Consider the following 20,342-nt stretch of genomic DNA (forward strand, 5'->3'; position numbering starts at 1 on the left):
CCATTCCTCTGGGTTCTTCATCAGTGGAAGCCCAAAGCAAGGAGCTGGGGATATGGCTGTTGTATCAGTGATTCCCAATCTCTGCTGTACATTAGAATCACCTGGGAAGGTTTTACAATATCCCTGTGCCCTGGTTGCACCTCAAACCAATGGTATCAAGGTGCCTTGGGTGGCAAGCCAGGCGCAGATAGTGTGTAAGATCTCCAGGTGTTTTCAATGTGCAGCAGAGTTTGGGGACCACTGTGCCACATGTTTCTTTCCTCTGCTTACCCTTACCTCTTCTCTCTGGGCTTTGAGATAATGATGTGAAGAATTAGGTAAGTGAAGTGTTCTCTAGATGACCCCTTCCCAAATTTGAGCATGCATAAGAATAATCTGGAGAGCTTTTTAAAACACAGATTCTTGGGCCCCACCTCCAAAGATTCTGATTAAGTACGTCTGGGGTGGGACCTGAGTCTCTGTATTTCTAACAAGCTCCCAGGCGATGCTGAGGCTGATGATCTAGGGCCACCCTTTGAATAACAAGGCCTTAGAGAGCTGCAGTGCTATGTTCCCTTCATAGGTCAAAGGGTCAAAGAGCATTTCTATTCTGGTGTCCAGATATTGATGGGTTCAGTATAAATCACATACTTGTAGTAAATTAATTAGGAATTAAATTAATTGGAATGATAAATATTAATTCGGTTTACATAGGGATTTTTCCATTAAGAAAAGTATTTCTTGTCTCCTCAGATAACAGCAGGGACTGCAAGCTCATACCAGGGTAACTGACATGCATAAGTGATAAATAGGAATGTGTCAGAACGTACTGTCAACATGTTGAAGGAGAATGAAAAGTGAAGGCTCAATGGAGTTGCATTTGGAAAGGTAGCACTTTATGCTAACTTCCAGCTAAGGAAGCTTAGCTGCCCTATTGGTCCTTGCTGACCTGCTGTAATGGTTTAATCGTTCGCTTGCCATTTGTATGCCACAAATTAGTATGTCACCCAAGTCAACAGTAGCCACACAAATCTGAACAAGAACACAGCAGAAAGCAGTCATTGAGGTCAACGTGAGCTGCCTGAATGTAATCAGGTACGTGTCAAATGAAAGCATGAAACTGATGAGTCTTAACTTTTCAAAAATTGAAAATATATCACTCAAGATTGGTGCTGGGTGACAGTTTGAATCAGTGGTTCTCAGTTAGGGTAACCAACCATTCTAGTTTGCCTGGTATAGTCACAATGTTAGCACTGAAATTTCTGAATCCTGGGAGACCCCTCAGTCCTGCACAAACCTGGATGGCTGGTCACCGTATTCTCAACTGTGGTTGAACACTGAAATTTCCTGGAGAGTTTAAAATATACTCATGCCTGGGATGTATCCTCAGAGATTCTGATTTAACTGGTCCTGAGCACTGCAGTTTTAAAAGTTTCTTAACAGCTTTTAAGAACTAGAGGTTCTTAACGTCATTTACACGTTAGAATTGTGAAGACAAGGTTAAGAACCTCGAGTCTAGATATTATATGGTCATTCATTCACTCATTTATTTATTTATGTATCAATTCAAAGATATTGACCTCATGCCTTCTCATATGGCAGGCACTATGCCAGTATGAAGACCAAGGTGAATAAGACAAAATCCTTTGTCTTTTGAGAGCTTACATTCTAGAGAAGGAGAGAGGTCTGTAATTAAATACACTATTTCATGCAATCATTCATTTATCTGCTCAATAGGTATTTACTGAATACCTTCGGTGCCAGGAACCGTTTTAGCACTGAATGTCTGGTGGTGAACAAGATATCTAAGGTCACTCTTTTCACATAGCTTACTACTTACTTCTAGTGGAGGAGTGGCACTCAGAAAATAAATGAATAAATGAATTAATAAACAGTGTGTGTAAATGCTATGAAGAAGCAGAACGTTCAGAACGTGTAAGTGCTATGAAGGAGCAGTGTCATTCCCAGGATATATGGGACCTGTGTCTATATAAAAAATTTGAGTCACTCCAAATCAAAGTGGCAGCAACATTCTGGCAACCCATTTCATATGATCCCAGGACAAAAGTATTGTGCCAGTCAGCTGGAGTGATCTGCTGGCCAGGCTGCCCTCCGAAACCAAGGCTGGACATGGAGCCATTGGATAACCTCATAGCACAAGTCTGGGAGTACTTTGGGGCATCTGGTTGATCCTGTATGGGAAACAGAAGTTTCAAAAATGCCCTGAAGTATTGAAATGGGTCTGGGGTCTATGCAGGTCCTGGTGTCAGCTCAGTCCCTGCCCTCCCCACCGTATGGTACTACAGCCCTAGCTGGTGCGGGATCCCTGGTGGCCATGGAGAAGGCCCTTGAAAGCACAGGTCTAAGGATGGTACTGATAATGATCAGGGTGGTGGAGCTGCTCTGTTAAAATGAGTGAACAGGAGACCCGCCTGAGAGTAACACTTGAACCGAGACCTAAATGATTAGAAAAAGCCATCATGTGAAGAATTGGGGGGAAAACATTTTGGGAAGAGGAAACATCAAGTGCAAAGGTCCTGACATAGAAATGAAAACAAGTAGGTATAAGACATTAAAATATGGTTTTATTATTTCCTCTTTCTGCAGGTAATCTTCCCTGCATAAGTAATGGCCACACCTGGTTTTAAGGGATTAGTTCACTAGACAAATGAGAGGAAGAAAAGTGTTCTAGCAAAGGGAATCATGTATGCGAAGATTGGGGAGTTAAATAACTCAGTGAATTTGGAAAATTCATGGGAAGACATTGAAGATTCAATGCTTGGGGTATAGTGTGAGTTAGAAGCAGAGGGAGATGAAGCTAGAATAGAAAGACATAAATAATGTGGAGGAGTTTTGTTTTATCCTGAAGTCATGGAGAAACCACTGGAGGACTCTGTCTTAGAAACAACGCAGTCAGATTTATGACTTAGGAAAATCACTAGAGCAGTGTGAAGGATGGATTGGAAGAGCAGTGGACTGGAGAAGCAGTTAGGAAAGTTTTGCAGCATTCTAGGAAAGGGATAATGAGAACCTGAAGAAGCAGCTTTGATGGAGGGATATTTAGAAAGCAAAATTGATAGGCTTGGGTAAGATTTAAAGTGGGGAGCAAGAGAGAAAGAGAAGTCAAATGTGATCCCCTGTCTCCAGCTTGGGAACCCAACTGAGATTGGCAATGCAAGATATAACAAGCATTTGGGGGCAGAAAAATTTCATTCTTTAAGATGTTGAGCTTAAATGCCTGTGGTATGTCCAGGTGGGAATGACCAGAGGCCACTAGATATTGAGGTCTGCGGCAGGGGAGGGGTCAGGCCTGGAGATACAGATTTGGGAAACATTAGCATGAAGGTGACAAGAAGAAGACAGCAGAAGATGGGTAACTGAAAAACCAATACTTAAAAAGCATGAAAATAAAGCAAATGTTTAGAAAGAAAGCACACACACACACAAACAGAGAGATAGGAAGAGAACTGGAGATCATGGTTTCCTAAACTATGGAAAGAGAGGTTCTCAAGAAAGAGGGGATAGGCATTAGGGCAAATTCTGCAAAGAGAGCAAGTGAAAAGACTGGTCTTCCTTCTTCACAACTCTTCTCATTACTGAGCACTAGCTTATGCATCTATTAGTTTATTACTTATTTCCTTCACCAGAATGTAAACTGCAAGAGGTCAGGGACTGAGTCTTCTTTATTCACTGTTGTATTCTTAGAGTCCAAAACAGTGCTTGGCACATAATAGGTGTTTAATAACTATTTTTTGAATGAATAAATGAACCCAAAAGTGTGCACTGGATTTGGCAATTAAGAAGTCCTTGATGAAATCAGTGTGTGCACTGTCAGCAGAGTACGGGAATGGAAGCATGTCTCCTAACTCTTCCCTCAAGGAAATTATGATCTAATAAGAATGGAGGTGGAATGGAATAAAAGGAGAGATATGACAAGTATACAAATCTCTGCATCAAAGAACAAAGTGGTAAGTTCTGTAAAAGCTATACAAATAAGTCTAGAGCACTTCTTGTCAGTTAAGTCAGAGCAACTTTAAGGAGGAAGTAGAATTTTCTGAGAGATGGGGAAGGATGAGGGAGACTTGAACAAATGGAGTTTGTGGTAGGCTGAGTGATGCCCCCATCTCTCAAAGATGTCAACGTCCTGATCCTGGGAACCAGTGAAGCTGTTACTTTATATGGCAGAAAAATTTTGTTGCTGTAATTAAGATTTTGAAATGGGGAGATTGTCCTGGATTATCTGATGGGCCTTATGCAATGTAATCACAAGAGTCCTTAGAAGAGGAACATAGGGGGATCATAGTAGTAGGACATGTGAAAATGAAAGCAACAGGGTGGATTGATGCAAGGTAAGAGCCACAGTCATGGAATGTAGGCAGCCTCTGGAAGCTGAAAATGGCAAGGACATGATTCTCCTCTGAAGCCTCTAGAAGGAATATAACCCTGCTAACACCTTAATTTTAGACTTCTGGCCTCCAGAATTACGAGTACATTTTTGTTATTTTAAGCCACTAAGTTTGTGGTAATTTGTTATGGTACCAATTCTCAAACTTTAATGTGCATATGATTTACCTGGGGATCTTGTTTAAATGGTGATTCTGATTCAGTTGGTCTGGGGTGGGCTCCTAATTATGTTTCTCTAGACAGCAAGCATTAATTAGTTTTCTATTGCAATCATGATAAAATTAGTGCATGGACCCTTTCTCCCTTTCCTTTCCTCCACCATTCAGTTTTAGAATATAAGATTGTATTTTTAGTGTTTTACTCTGCGCTGTCAAATACGCTTATATTTCTTTTACTAATACTTGAATTGTGTCTTAAATTATGTTCCTTAGGCAAAAGGCATAGATATAATACTGGGCAAAAAGCCTACCAACTTTACCTTCACCCTTTTTCCTCCTGTTAATTTTTTTTGTTGTTATGTAAATGGAAAGTAACATTTACATTCTGTTCTGTTACTCAAATTCCCATTTTTAGTTTTAATCTTAGTTCTATTAGATTCTAGTAGCAATGCTCACAATTAGTGATTTTACCAACCTAGCATCTCTTGGTTGGTAGCTTGAATTCTCCAATAGTTTTTTTTAAGAGGAACTTAAGGGAACAATACTGCCAGGGTTCTAGACTGTTTTAAACTGTTTTGTTTGGCTTTTTCAGTAGTCATTGTAGTTGAATGACATTGGTTCAATATAAAATCTACTCCTCTATGGACTCCTGGCATTGAATGTTACTGTAAGAAGGTCTGAGGCCAGCTTGATTTTCACCTCATAAAAGACTTGATTACTTTTCCTGGTGGCCCAAAGTATCTTTTATTTTTCTTTGATGTTCAGTAACTTTACTAGGATTTTAAGTGTGGGTGTTGAGGATTCTGAATCCATTTTTTTCCTAGCATAATGCAGCCCTTTCAATATCCAGGTCAAAGTTTTAAAAATTTTGAATAAAAAAATTCTTAAATTATATTTTTAAATTAAGTAATTATATTTCAAAATATTTGTTCTGATCCGTTATTTTGGTTGTCTTCTTTGGAGTCACCAAGTATGTTTATGTTGGATCTCTTTTCTATCTTCTATAAATATTTTCCTCATTTCTATTCTTTGTGTCCTGCGCTGGGGTTTTCACAATGTGTATTTGATCTTGTACCATTTTCTATTTCTTCTGCAATTCTGTGATAATTTTATTTTTTCCCCCTTTACTTTATTCCTGAGTGCTATTCACATTTTATCTCCTCTTGCTGCCTCACCTACTCTTACCTGAATTTTGGTATTCCAACTCTGAAGTATTTCTTCATAGATAAGTGCTTCATTGAGATTTAATTTTTTTTAAAGTTCATGGTAAAGTATTTACTCATAATGTTCATCTGTTCCCTGGAAACATTTTTATAGAGTATTAGTCTTCTGTGAATACATTTTGCTCTTTTGTTATTTTTTTCTTAGAATAAATCTTATGCTAATTCCTTTTTTATTATTTATCATTCAGTGAGTTGGGTTATAATGGGCCCAGGGTAGCATTCCAGGCCAGTTATTACTCACAGCTGGAAGGCTTTCTTCCCAGCTACCATGAAGGAAAACTCTCTCCTGCAAACATGGCTTATCTGAATAATTCCATATGTGGCTCACCTCCTCTACTTACATGTACTAAGTCAGGAACAGGAGGGTCTCCTGCCACCATCCAACTCCCTCTTGTTCTTGCACATGCTGTTCCTGACAAAGGAGAGAACTTTGTACCTTAGGGTGTTCCTCACATCTAGGAATTACATTTTTGTTGGTGCTTTCTGAGGACTGTCACTGCTGGTTTCTCTCTCCTCAGCTTTCATCCTTTCCTCCTACAAATGTCCCACATATACAAATATTTTGGAATTTTTCCTAGTTTACCAAAAATGGAGTTTGTTTGCTGTTGTCTTCCTTTTTCATTATTGATTTTTGAAGCTTTCTAGGAAGATAATGATAAATTTATGTTGGCAGGTCTATACTGGAAGTCCTGAAGGATTTTGTAGGTAGAAGAGTGTTTTGATCAGATCTTTGCACTAGTAGTATTCCTCTAACTGAAGCATAGAAGATGGATAGGAATATGTTCAACAAGAAGCAGGAAGATCCCTTAAGAGGCCATTGCAATAATTCAGATCAAAAGTCCTGAAGGCCTAACGATGCTGACTGAGCAAGGAGGGAAAAGAAGGGATAGACATAAAGGAAATTATGGTGGTAAAAATGTCCAGAATTAACAAGGATTTGCTCAAACAAAGGGAGGAAGAACTTGATAAAGGCTCTGAACCTCGATAGCCAAAAGGATGGCTGTTATATGAACATAAATGGTAGAAATTAGCTTTTTGGGCAAAGAATTTATTTTCATTTATTTATATTTATTTTTATGATAATTAATTTGATTGAATTTGACTACCTAGGGAGCAGGGAGGGAAGCTAGGGTTGGAGGTGAGTCTGGAGGTTATTCATGCAGATGTGCTGTTTAAAGTTATGGTACTTTTAAAGTTTGACAGAGGCAGAGTGAGGAAGTAAGAGGGTTTAATGAAAGAAAACAAAGGAGTAGTCAGAAAGGCAGAATATTCAGTATCTCTGACACCAATGAAAAATAAAAATAACTACCATCATATATACAATTACATGCCAGGCATTTTATATGTATTATCTCATTTAATGCTCACAAAGATCTGTACAGTGAATACCTTTATACCCAGTTTGCAGATCAGAAAACGGAGGCTCAAAAATTTTGTGAATAGAATATGTAGCTAAGCTTTTTGAGATTTTCAGAACTATAGTACTTACTTTTTAAGGAATTAAGAGGGCTCCGGAAGTTGTAAAAAAAAACGAGAAAGCAGAAAATGGCTGTCTTCCCCATATAAGGAACTTTAGAAAACATCTTGTCAACATGTAGCTTCATGTCATGAAATGAACATATTTCCAACAAAATTGGAGAAGGTAGGGGCAGAACTGTGTTGAGTATTTGTCCACTCTTTCTTACCTTGATTTTGAAGGATCTCTACTCACTAAATGTTATTCATAGTACTTACTACTAAAATCATTTTTAATTTATTTTTTAAAATAGATTTTCTTACTTTGGGGGATCAGAAACAAGATGACCTTGTTATATTTATGATATGACAGTGAAAAAAGCTTTTTAAAGTATACTCAAATAGATTCTATTTTATTCAAATTTTTATCCCCAGTCCAAAACACTTTGTGAGCCCCTCTTATGGGTCAAGAACTGTTGGTTGAACTAAACTGAACACAATGTATTAACCCTCAAAAATTCCATCCCTCTTTCTTTAGGACATATCATATAAACCACCCAAGAAAATGAAGACATGATGCTGTTCAGCCTTTGGAATAATTTTGAATCTGTCAATGTCAGTATGAGCAGAAAACAAAACATTGTGTAACATGTTTTAAGATTTATTATAAATCCTGTGTTAACAGTTTGTGTGTCTGCTGCTCTGATTTTGAAACACATATGTATATAGATAGAGAAGTTGGCATAAATTTTGTTAAATAAAGCAACTATAAAATTAAAAAAAAAGAAAAGAAAATAGAGGCTCAGAGAGGTGGATTAACCTGTAGAACTAGGCTTTAAATTGAGGCCTTCCCTCAAAATAGAAAAGAGTTGCAGTAAGAAGAGGATAAAGATGACATCAAGTCACTGAAAGCTGTGTGAATAAATTGGCTGGGATAGAATATGGAATGTAAGAATTTGCAGAGTGAGTAAGTCAGTCAAGAATTTAGAGTGAGTGAAGGGTGAGGAATGCTGGTAGAAAGGCAGGCTACCTTTCAGAGTTTGATGGTTAAATGAGAAAAGTAGGATGCTTCCTTGAGGGTCCTGGTGGAGAGGAGCCAGGTCTTCTTAGGTGACAAGTACCTGGAGCGTGTTTATAGCAGAAGGGAAAAAGCCACTGGTGAGGGAGGCATTGAAAATGTAAGAGGAAAGAAGAGCAAGTGTGTGATGGTTGAGTTCCTGGAGAATGGACGCCAGGGAGTAGTTGGTTTTAGCAAAGAGAGGTCTTCAGGGAGAGGAGGAAAAGCAATGAGGCTGAGTGAAGAAACATATTCATGAGAGGAAAAGAAGGGAGCTTAGATGAACCTAAATACTGTAAGTTAAGTAAGAGGGGATACCATCTGCTGTGAGTGAGAGGAAGTGGGGACTTGAAGAGAAGGAAGGAACATGGAGAATGTGTCTGAGGCTGAGGCTTAAAGAATGAAGCAGTTTTGGAGCAGAGTTAGAGCCCACCTGAGGTAAGGCATCCCAAATATGTCATGGCACCAATGGGTACATGTTGCAGGCAATATTTATTTAGGGACTTGAGCATCACTATTAGGGAAAGTTATGTTTTGTTTTGTTTTTTATTACCCTGAGGGTCACTAAACACTTCAGTGGGTTGTAAATAGAGCTGTGGACTCTCTTTGGGAGAGTTTCCAAATAAAAATGTTGGGTGAGTCATTTGACCTGGATAGTTAAGCATGGATAGCTGATGGACTGGGTGGTGGTGGGAGAGGGCAGGAGGTACTGACCTTGCAAGGTCTTAGTAGTGCATTGATTCTGTGATATACAGGATGATGCCGCCCATCCCTATATTAATTGAGGAACATTTCTTCTTGCTGGGATCTTTGGGCCTTTCCTTGTCTTATCTAAAGAATCTTGTCTGGATTAAATATTCTTCCCAGGAATTCTATTCATTTCTATCAATTTACTTTACTGGTAAGTTTTGCAACTAAATGCAGTAAGTCAGTGAAAACCCATCCATCCATTCATTTAAAGACTTCAGATTCTCTACCTACATGAAAACCACAAAGGTGGAAGGAAAGTAGTTGAAAGGCCCTGCCATGTGACTTGGTTGCTAGGATACACCTTCAGTTATCTCTCAGAGTAGAGACATGACCTAGCCTTGTGAGCCTCTCTTAGGAATGCAGCTGCTATGTTGAGAAAAAACAAATTAAAGGCTTGAAACACACACATATAAAGTATGTGAGGTCTGTGGATAATTATTCTTTGCTCTATTTTCTTGCCTTCAATGAAAACTATCTCCTCTTGGTAAAAAAAACTTCAGGTAGACTCCCAGGAGAAAGTTAAAAGGAATCAGGAAAAATTGGATTAACTTTAGCTAAAGAAATTCGGATTTGGCTTGTAAGAGAAAACCCAGACAGCTGAGTGAAAGAGCCCTTTGTGGGGAGATGGAGTTTTTCTTTCTTGGTTTATCTTTAGTAAATAAGAAAGATAATAATAACTAATATTCCTTTCATGCTTAGCTTGTGCCAGGCACTGTTTCTAAGTGTTAATGTATTGAATTCTCACAACAAGCTCTGAGGTGCCATTATCCTCATTTTACAGATGAGGAAGCTGAGGCACAGAAACTTGTCCAAGGTGAGATGGCTAAGAGGTTCAGAGACGAGATTCAAACTCAGGCAATCTGGTTTTAAGAGCTGAACTTTTCTTTTTTCTGATTCATAGAAATTTAGAACATCATACCTACAACAAAAAGGGAAGCAGGCAAACAGGTTTTTGCTTCCTTTATCACAAAATAACCCACATTGCATTAATGAAGTAAGCCAGAATATTCTCTAATGCCCTATGATTAGGTCCAAAATTGACAGTAAAATGTTACTTAAAATTCACATATCAGCTTCTTTAATTATTATTATTATTAGTCAAGCCATTTGGGCTTGAGGTTTTATTTATTTATTAAAAACATCTTCCCCCAGTTTTACTGAGATATAATTGACATAAAATGTTGTACTAGTCTTAGGTGTACAATATAAATTTTGTTAACATCTATCACCTCACATAGTTACAAATTTTTTTCTTGTGATGAGAACTTTTAAGATCTATTCTATTAGCAACTTTCAGATACAAAATACAGCATTGTTAACTAAAGTCACCATGCTATACATTACCTCCCAAGAACTTACTTATAACTGGAAGTTTGTACCTTTTGACCACATTCACCCATTTCACCTACCCCCACCTCCCACTCCTTGCTGAAATTCTTGATGTCTTCATTTCCCTGCCTCTAAGGGCTGACTTTAGAGAAGAGAGCTGGATCCCCAGCTGTTTTCATTTACTCAACAGATTTTTATTGAATTCCAATTTCTCCATCAGCCTTTCTTTTAGGCCCTGGGGAAAACAAGGTTGAACCAAAGTTTCTACTCGCAAAGGGAAAAAAAAAATATATATATATATAAAATAAATATAAATATAAGTAAAATAAATATATATGTAATCTCCTGAGTCCTCCTTTGGATTCTATTATTGAGTCTCTTATTTTGGATAGAGTCCTTAGAAGACTACCTAAGAGTCATGCCAGTTTTTGAAGTGACCCAAAATGAATTCAGTGTTCTTCATTTCCTTTGGAACAGAAAAGATTGGTCCGAAATTGGGCTCCATCCACTCTACCCTACCAGCTCCATTCATTTCAATTATCCCACCTCTACTGCCACCCCTTCCTGATAGTCATAAATAGGAGTTCTCCATTTGAAAGTCTCATGCTGAAACGGAGCAGGACCCTATGGTCCTTTCCCCACCATGTCCACTGCCTGCCTTTCATCTGTAGAAAAACTTTAGTCAAAGAATAAATTTAATCAGAGAAGTGAGAAAATGCAGAAGCAAAGGAAAACAGTCAAACAGGACAAAATAATAAAAGTTTAGTCATTAAGGGACTTCCCTGGTGGCGCAGTGGTTAAGAATCCGCCTGCCAATGCAGGGGACACGGGTTCGAGCCCTGGTCTGGGAAGATCCCACATGCCGCGGAGCAACTAAGCCCATGTGCCACAACTACTAAGCCTGCACTCTAGAGCCTGTGAGCCACAAATACTGAGCCCGCATGCCACAACTACTGAAGCCCACGCGCCTAGAGCCCATGTTCTGCAACAGAGAAGCCACCGCAATGAGAAGCCTGCACACCGCCACAAAGAGTAGACACCGCTCGCCGCAACTAGAGAAAGCCCACGCACAGCAACAAAGACCCAAAGTAAATAAATAAATTTATTAAAAAAAAAAAGTTTATTCATTAAGCAAACTCAAGGACCTTTATTTTAGTTCCTCCTCAAGGGCTATAAATAATATTCTGAGCCATATCCTGTGAGCTGTTTTGTAGATACTGAAACCCCCACCAGGTGGAAGAAGTGAACTACATGATGACCAGACTGTAGCCACGACATAAGCTGCCACAATTCTGAGAACTGGGCTCAAAGAAATGGAAACAAACTGACTGGGAACTGAAGACTAACTTTACTGAAAACATCAAGATGACACTGATCAGACCACAGCATGACCAACTTCAAGAGGACTGGCAGAACTGACTGTGCTGTTTCTGCATGTGGCCCCCTCCCTCCGCCCATAAAAGCTCTTGCCCCCTGATTGTCAGTTGCAGGGAGTCGGCCTTTGGGCAGGACTCCACCCTCCCCCACAGTTGCTGGCCTCTGAAATAAAGCAAACTTTCCTTTCCACCAGCCTTGCCTCTTTATCGGCTTCAGAGGGACAAGCAGCCTGACCCCACTTTTGGTAACAATATTGTAAAAATGAATACTTACAGAACAGTGACTTAGATGATATTTTTGTAAAAGGATTCTCTTTTGCAAAAGGGCTTATTCTTTCCTTAATTAGGAATGTACAAGTGTGTCTAAAGTATGATACAGTTCAAAAGATACAATTTACAAATACATTGTAAGGAAGGTACTGATTGGATAAAATGTTGCACACCTGTACAGGCAAAAGAAACCCTGTTTGGACATTCTTATATCCTGTTTATTTGGAGGCTCTGATTTTCAGTCTTAATAAGATTTTTAAAAAGTATCTTCTTCTTACAGACTCACAGACTTGGAGAGCAAACTTGTGGTTGCCACAGGGGAAGGGCGGGGGGTACGGATGATAGTTTGGCATTGACACGTACACACTGCTATATTTAAAATAGATAGCCAACAGGGACCTACTGTATAGCACACGGAACGCTGCTCAATGTTCTGTGATAACCTAAATGGGAAAATAATTTGAAAAAGAAAAAAATATATATCTTCTTCTTGATTTTAAATTCCTCTGAAAAAACAATTGGCATACTATTTATTTTGGATTTCTCTAGGCTGTTTATTCAATATAATAGGCTTAGTATTCTGAACTGCAGAGGTGCATTTCAAATGCTGCCTCTATAATAAAACTTCCCCTGAACCCGCGGTCTCTTTCATTTGCACTTTTTTAGCATTTTGTTTACATTTTACATTGGGGTGTGTACTCTACCATATTTTAAGACTTTGAAGACTTCGCAGCACTTAAGATAATGCCTTATGGTAGGTGCCCCAGTGATTAGGCTGTTTATCCCTGATATTACCTGGGGGGCTTGGAAATGTTACTTATCCTCCCAAGACCGAGTTTCTTCATGTTAAACAAGGTCAACAATATCTCCCTCAAGGGATTGAGGATTAAATAGAATAACAGATGAAAAAATTGTTTTGTTAAAGCACTGTGCAAATATTTTGAGTGTCTTACATGTTCCTGACAATAAATTTACCAGGTTAATAATAATATTTTAATAATTTTATCAGGTTAATAATGCCATTGCCGTGTAGACACTCCTGGATGGAGAACAATTACCACACAGAATACCAACTGTATAGTGAAACAGTAATTCTCAGTAATTACTGAGAACAGTAATTCTCAGAATTAAGTACTGAGGTCCCTAAATTATCAAGGGCTTATATATATGTCAGAGTTGCCAATGGGTGTTAGGAGTGGTTTTACAAAAAAGGATCTTCCAGTCTCCTCACTGGAGGATGAAGACCCCAGCCACCAGCATGCCGGGAACCAAGTGGAGGGCGAAGGGCTGGGGTCTCAGCATCCAATATCTATTAATTTATTTAGCAACCCCATTGTCAGTTCTATAGCCTAGCCCTCACCTAGCACCTGGTGTCTCCTGGTGCAGAGAATATGTTTTACCCTCTTCAGAGAATAAATCTTTGCTTTTTGATTGGAGAGGGTTTTGGAGTGTACAGGAGTCTAGGGGAGTGGATATGGCATTCTGGCTACTTCTTTAAAAAGGCTCTGTGTGCCCCACTTTTCTGGGCCTTTTGAGCATTTTGAAGTGTAAGTCAGCTTGGTATTAGCTTAGTATTCAGTTTTCTTTGGTGTGTTATTTTCCATTCTTACATTGACTTTTCATCTTCCAGGTCTAGAAATGGCTTACACCACTTCTGATCACATCCCTTTGGTTGAAGCACAGTCACATGGTCCCGACCTCTCTCGAAGGAAGGCTAGGATATTTAATCTTCAGTGTGCAAGAAGAGAAATCAGTGTGGTGAACACAAAATATTGTTCTGCTCCAATGCTTTTAATAAATAACCAGGGCTTCCCTGGTGGCGCAGTGGTTGAGAGTCCGCCTGCCGATGCAGGGGACATGGGTTCGTGCCCCGGTCCGGGAAGATCCCACATGCCGTGGAGCGGCTGGGCCCGTGAGCCATGGCCGCTGAGCCTGCACGTCCGGAGCCTGTGCTCCGCAACGCGAGAGGCCACAACAGTGAGAGGCCTGCGTACCGCAAAAATAAATAAATAGATAAATAAATACATACCATTTACTCTTGTTTTAGAGGAATTCAGTGGAGACTAATAATAGTAGATCCACGTATTCAGTGGACCATATTTAACTAGGAATCTGTATTTTTTTTTATACATCAAGGAAAGTTTAGCCACCATTTATTGTTCAGAACATGTAAAAAATGGGGGTAGTCCTTAATATCTGATCCTGGCCATAGAGGTTTAGGATGCAGAGCAAGTGTTCTGGACTCCAATAACTTGAGTTCATGTCCAGACTCCATCAATTTCTAGCTGTGTGACCTTGGCTAAGGCAGCCTGCTTGTGCCTCAGTTTCCTCAAGTGTAAAATGGCTAATACTGATAGTACCTGCCCTACTGTAGTAGTGTGAGAACTAAATTAGTTAATGCTTGTACCATAGTAAGTGCCATATTAGTTGTTATTGTTACATGTTTTACTATTGTTATCACTATTACTTTTGTTATTAATGTAAACTATTCATTTTGGAATCATGCTCTTACCAATCTGCATGGTTATGTAATTCAGAATATTCAATAAGTGATTTAACTAATGGCTGATTCATTGCTCTCAGGCAAGTCAAGGAAGAAAAGGTATAATTCTACAGCACTGCTGGGCAGTCGGCAGTGATGATGTCTTCACAAGCTGAGAGCTGCTCAGGAGCTTTGGGTTTGCAATTAGCTTAACGTGCACATGGCTTTGTTCCCGTGCCAATCCTGATGCATGAGGGAGCTGCAGAGTGAAAGGTGTTTACCTTTTGTGTAACAAGAGGCCAAGGATGACAACATGTGCCTCCAGAACTGGCTGCATGATGCAGGGAAGGAGTAACAGACCCGGACATCTGCAGACCTGGATCCCAGTTCCCCTTTGTCTGAACATCAGCAGAGGCCTCTCCCTATTCTAGACCTTTACGGTTCTATCCAGCTTTGTAGTTCTACAATGAGACAATATTACGGACACGGTCATAATATTGAAAATCTGCTACAAATGGCCTGCCACAGCTGCAGACCTGGGGGCCGATATTCACAGTTCTTGCAAGCATCTGAGCCTACTGCACATTGTAACTTGTACTGCTGGTGATTATGGCCCTGGAGCAAAGAACATCGTACTCTCATCTTCTGATTAGAGACATAAGTCCAAGCCCCACTCTCTCACTTACTACCTACATCAAAGGAGCTGAAGAGATCACTCTCTCCTATGAGTTGGCACCAGAACTCTGCTTAGGAAGGAGACTGTCTTTGTTTGTAAAAATACCCTGCAAAGCCGCTTAGGGTAGATGAGCCCTTCAGGGCCAGGGCCAAAATGTCAGAGAACAGGGATGAAATGCTCTGTTTGAAGGACTTTGTTTTACTCTTAGAAGGGAGCATGAAGAAGAGAACAGTGGGAGAAGAGGGGAAGAAGACTGTGAGACAGTGTGACATTGGGGAAGTCAAGGGTGAAGGATCCATGGAAAGTCCCTGTGTGAAACAGCCAAAGGACGTCAACATTGGAGCTGCCTGCTGTGCATTATTGAGAACTTCTCTTCCATCCCTACCTACTTTTTTAGAAAAGTCTACTATGTCTGTTAAAAGCTTTGTGTAAGTGAATTTTGCTTTTTGTTTTGAAACTGTGGCAAGGCTGAGTTTTACATTTTGCCTTCTGTGATGAGAAACAGAAATAACACATGTGGAATCAGGAACCTGAAGGCAGGGGTGACCAAGAGAACTTACATCTTCCAGGAATTTGCAGAAATCCTGGGGAGGATGTGGAATTTGCATTTCTGTGGATCACTGAGTTGAAAGGTTGGAGTCCACCTCAACGAACTTTCAAGGGGTAAGGAGGCCCAGTTTATGTCTAGGTTGTTTATATGACTTTGGCCAGTGACTGATGGGCTTGGGACTAAACTTCACTTCTTTCAATCAGTGGACATTTATTGAATGCTTAGTGTATGTCAAGCATTCTTCCTGGTATTGGGATATGAAGGCAAAGAAGACATAATACTTTTCTTCCGGAAACTTCCTAATTGGAAGGTGGGTATTGTAATCAGGATGCTCACTCTTCCCAGTTTAACCTGGACATTCTTGGTTCATTCTGCTTGTTCTGTCATAATTATCTATACCTCCCACTTTCATGCCCCAGAAGGCCCAGTTTGGAGATAAATAAACTGGCAACCATTCCACAGAGTTGTTATAAAGATTAGATGATAAGACTTATGCGAAAATGCTTTGTGAATTGTAAAACGTTACACAAATAAAAAGATTAAGAGATTTAAGTTCTTTTATTGCATTCTCCTATTAGAGACAAACAGAAATGTCCAAAATTGCTATCTACCATGGTCTCTATTATTGCTCTGAGATCTACTTGGATATGCAAGAAAATAAACTTGCCAGAAAATTAACTTCATTTTAAGGCAGCTTAGCATGTGCTCAACCATTTTCAAGATTAAATTTCTTTTGTGGTCTGTTCTGGTTATTTACATGTATGCTCAAGGGTGTTGTTTTTTCAAATTTATGTGTCCTTTCAAAATTAACATTTTACGATTCTGTTGGATTTTGGACATGGGGGACATCCTAATCCCCTAGGAATTTTTAAAGCCTGTTTTAGAAGGGGAAGAGTATCAACGCACTAAGTGTTCAGTATTTACCATGAAGAAGGCAGAGTGCCTGCCCTCAAAGAGCTTCCACTGTAACCATCTCATGCATCCCTTTTAAACCAACCCACATGAGAAAGGTACAATTTCCCTTTTCACAGTTAAGGGAACTGAGGCATACAGAGGTTAAATAATGTGGTCAATTCTACAGCCAGCAAAGAACTAGGAGATATATATATATATATATATATATATATATATAAACTTATCCCAAAGCCTGTTGATCATTTATTCAAGCATCCAACAAATATAACATACTGAATACTGATGGTGTGCCAGGCACTGTGTATATGTGTATAGCGTCATGAGTAAAACAGATGTGGTCCCTGTCCTCATTTCTAGTTTGGCATCATCATCATCATGATCTGTCCAACCATCATTTATTAAACAGAACTTTCCAGGTACTGTTAAGTGCTTCACTTGCATTATTAATTACAATTGTTACAATGACTATAAGTGAGGTATGATAATTATCTCAATTTTACAGATTGGGAAACTAAGCCTCAATGAAGTAAAGCAATTTGTTCAATCAGGGAGTAGCGATGCTTTGAGTATGGCTGTAATTCTTACCATTATAAGGCCCTTTACTGGTGGTCTCACTGTGGTAAGTACTATTCTGAGGGGTTGGGGTGGTAGTGGAGGATGGGGTGGATGGTGTCTAGTGGGGAAAGCCTGGGACGATTTGGTCTTCCCAGAATCATTTTTTCCTAAGGGATAGACTTCGGTCTTGGGGAAAAAGTGTTAAGATTGTAATCTCCTTTAAAATTTTTGGCAGAAATAATCAAGTACAGACAATTAAAACTGAAAAGGTTATAATGATTATACTAATAAATAACAATATATAGTAAATAATATTCATAAATTGCATATTTAGGTCTACCTGAAGTGAACTGCCTGAGAATGCCTTGGGAGAATGTCTGAACCCTGATTAGTATTCATTTGACCTAGTTTCCATTTTTGTCTACTGAGTGAAGAATTTATTCCACTAAGGTGCATGAGGTGCTTGCATGTGAGGTAAATCTGACACTCTTTGACCCTCAGTACTTCTTTTAATACAACTGCAGAGATGTGTATATTTTTTAGTTGCTTTTGGTCTCCTCAGCACTCTTTCCTCCTCTACTTTCTGGCTACAGAACCTCTTTTTTGTGTTGTTGGGAATCTATAACTCTGAGACTCAGATGAAGCTGATCCCATCTTGTATTTCATGCTTACAGGGATTCTCCCATCTTATTTGCCACGGTGATGAATTCAGGGATGGGCACTGAACCAAGGCAAGCAAATCCAAATGCTCCCTGGGACTTCTCATTGTAAGTACGAGGAAAGATGGCTCTTTTGAATTGGGGTTTGCTCAGTGGATGGGATGTGAGCTTGGCACTACTGATCGCTGTTTTGCATAACAAGTGTACAGACTAACATCTAAGAAATGGAGTATAGACCCTGATGACACCATTTGAGTCCTGCATGCTACTCTGCCTGAACTCACTTCACCCTCAGACTTCCTGGCTGTGTGAACTATTTTATTTCTTTTTGTTTGAACTAGGTTGAACTGTGTTTCTATCACATGTAACTAAAAAAATTCCTGGTTAAGTCAATATTTCACCAGAGGTCTAATCTTTAAAAATAAAACAAGTGTCAGACTATACTTCTTCTTCCATTACATTAGGTTAAATTGTGTGCATTCTAGTTTCATCATTAAGATATTGTGCATGCAGCTAAGATCATCTGGCAGCTGAGGGCCGTGGTAAGTGTTCTGAGAGTTTTAAGGAAGTCGATGTCCTGATCTGTTATCACTCGGATACCCGTGGAGTCAAAGGGGCAAATGCCTGAAATCTCTGTGGCAGTGTAGAGCCAAGAAATCCTGGATGCCCCAAAGACTCATACATGTTTGTAAACAAAACAATAGAAGTGAGGAGACCTGAGTTTAAGGCTTGGCTCTGCCACTGATTTGCCTGATGATCTTGAATGTCTTTTAGACTCTTTGGCCTCAATTTCCAAGTTTGTAAAATGCAAGGGAGTAGCAAGGTGAAAGAGGGTATTGTGGCTTCAGGGTGGCTTTGGGATGAAGTAATAATAAGAGGCCAGTAGCAGACATAGGTCTGGGGGGCCCATGCTAAGGTTCTAATGCTCATGGCCAATCTGCTCCGTGATATCTAAGTTAAAGATTTGGCTAAAGAGGTAAAATGAACCATCAGGAAACAAGTGTATTTGGGGGAGCCTGATTTACAGTCAAAGGACACAAGGAAGATTAAAAGTGGTCTCATACAGAGAAGGGCTTAATAATACTTTTGTTAAGAATCTACACCGTAAAAAATACTGGGTGAATTTCATCTCTACCTGAAATATTTCACTGTTCTCCCACAGTTTACCCCCTTACGCCCTTTTAAACCTAAAATAAATATGCCACACATTTTGACTTTGGAGATATCTTTGGGACAAAATTTCATCTATTTCCATTGCATAATATTTAATAACTTTGCATTGCATATAAATGATGAAAGTGTCAACATGAATGTCTTTTTTGGCCTTAATAAAGCTATCTAAACAGTTCTGGGTTAAAAAAAAACAATATTAAAAAGAAAGCAATCATGCATGTGTTGTATTAAGCTGCCTACACACAGAAAAAAGGGTGGGAAAGATGGAACACATAATTAGAAATAATTTTTTAATTTTCAAAGCAGAGTCACAGTAAATTCCCATAAAACCTATTCATTAATCATCCAATTTTAAGCAAAGACAGCTTCTCAGTAAACATTCTAGGGTGTTAGTTACTTACGAAATGTATCTGGTGCAGAGAATTATTGGACAGAAACTACTTTAGAATATATGTCAAAATTTTTGTTTTATCAAGAATTAATTAAGCCATTTAAAAATGAGTTATTTAGCAAGACTAATTGTGTTTTTATATCAGTACTAGTTTGTGACAATAATTCTGCATTTTCTAGTTAATAGAGTTGGAGGGGCATGCATTCAGAAGTAGTTTAAAAACATTAGATTTTACCCACTTTTATTTCAAATTTAGAGTTTTTTTTAAAAGATACAGTTTTAAAGGAAAATGACTCTGAAAACAGTGATTTTCATTGTTTTGTATGATCTAATCAATAGCATTCTTACAAGAAATTTTTTCTAAAGTTAGAACATATTGACTATTTCTTTTGGCATTTGAATTTTTATTTTAAACTTTCTTCTTTATAGTCTGAACAAATTAACAAATACATACCTTAAAAAGAGTTCTTTCTCTGCTTAAGAATAGGTAAGTAATTAATTAGTTTATTAATTACTGATAGCATCAATTATGTCTGAAGAAGTGAACTGTATAAAATAAAATGGTAATTATCTCTGAAATGATTGTGTAAGTCCACAGGACATTTGATTTCCTACAAACTGTTTTCTGTTAGTTCTGTATTCATTACATGTCTTACTTAGATTCCCCAGTGGTTTTTTTTTTTTTTTTTTTTTGCGGTACGCGGGCCTCTCACCACTGTGGCCTCTCCCGTTGCGGAGCACAGGCTCCGGACACGCAGGCTCAGCAGCCATGGCTCACGGGCCCAGCCACTCCACGGCATGCGGGATCTTCCCGGACTGGGGCACGAACCCGTGTCCCCTGTATCGGCAGGCAGACTCTCAACCACTGTGCCACCAGGGAAGCCCTACATTAGCCTTTTAATTCATATATTTTTATGATTGAATGGACACGGATGAACTG

The 20,342-nt window shown here is 39.1% G+C and overlaps 1 protein-coding gene across 12 annotated transcripts in view; it reads right to left on the reverse strand.

Moving 5' to 3' along the window:
• Positions 1–20,342, reverse strand: part of TRPM3 (transient receptor potential cation channel subfamily M member 3) — a 1,004,761-nt gene that overhangs the window by 107,817 nt on the left and 876,602 nt on the right. The window lies entirely within an intron of this gene.

This window comes from Stenella coeruleoalba, assembly GCF_951394435.1.
Source record: "Stenella coeruleoalba genome assembly, chromosome: 7".
Classification (NCBI taxonomy): Eukaryota; Metazoa; Chordata; class Mammalia; order Artiodactyla; family Delphinidae; genus Stenella; species Stenella coeruleoalba.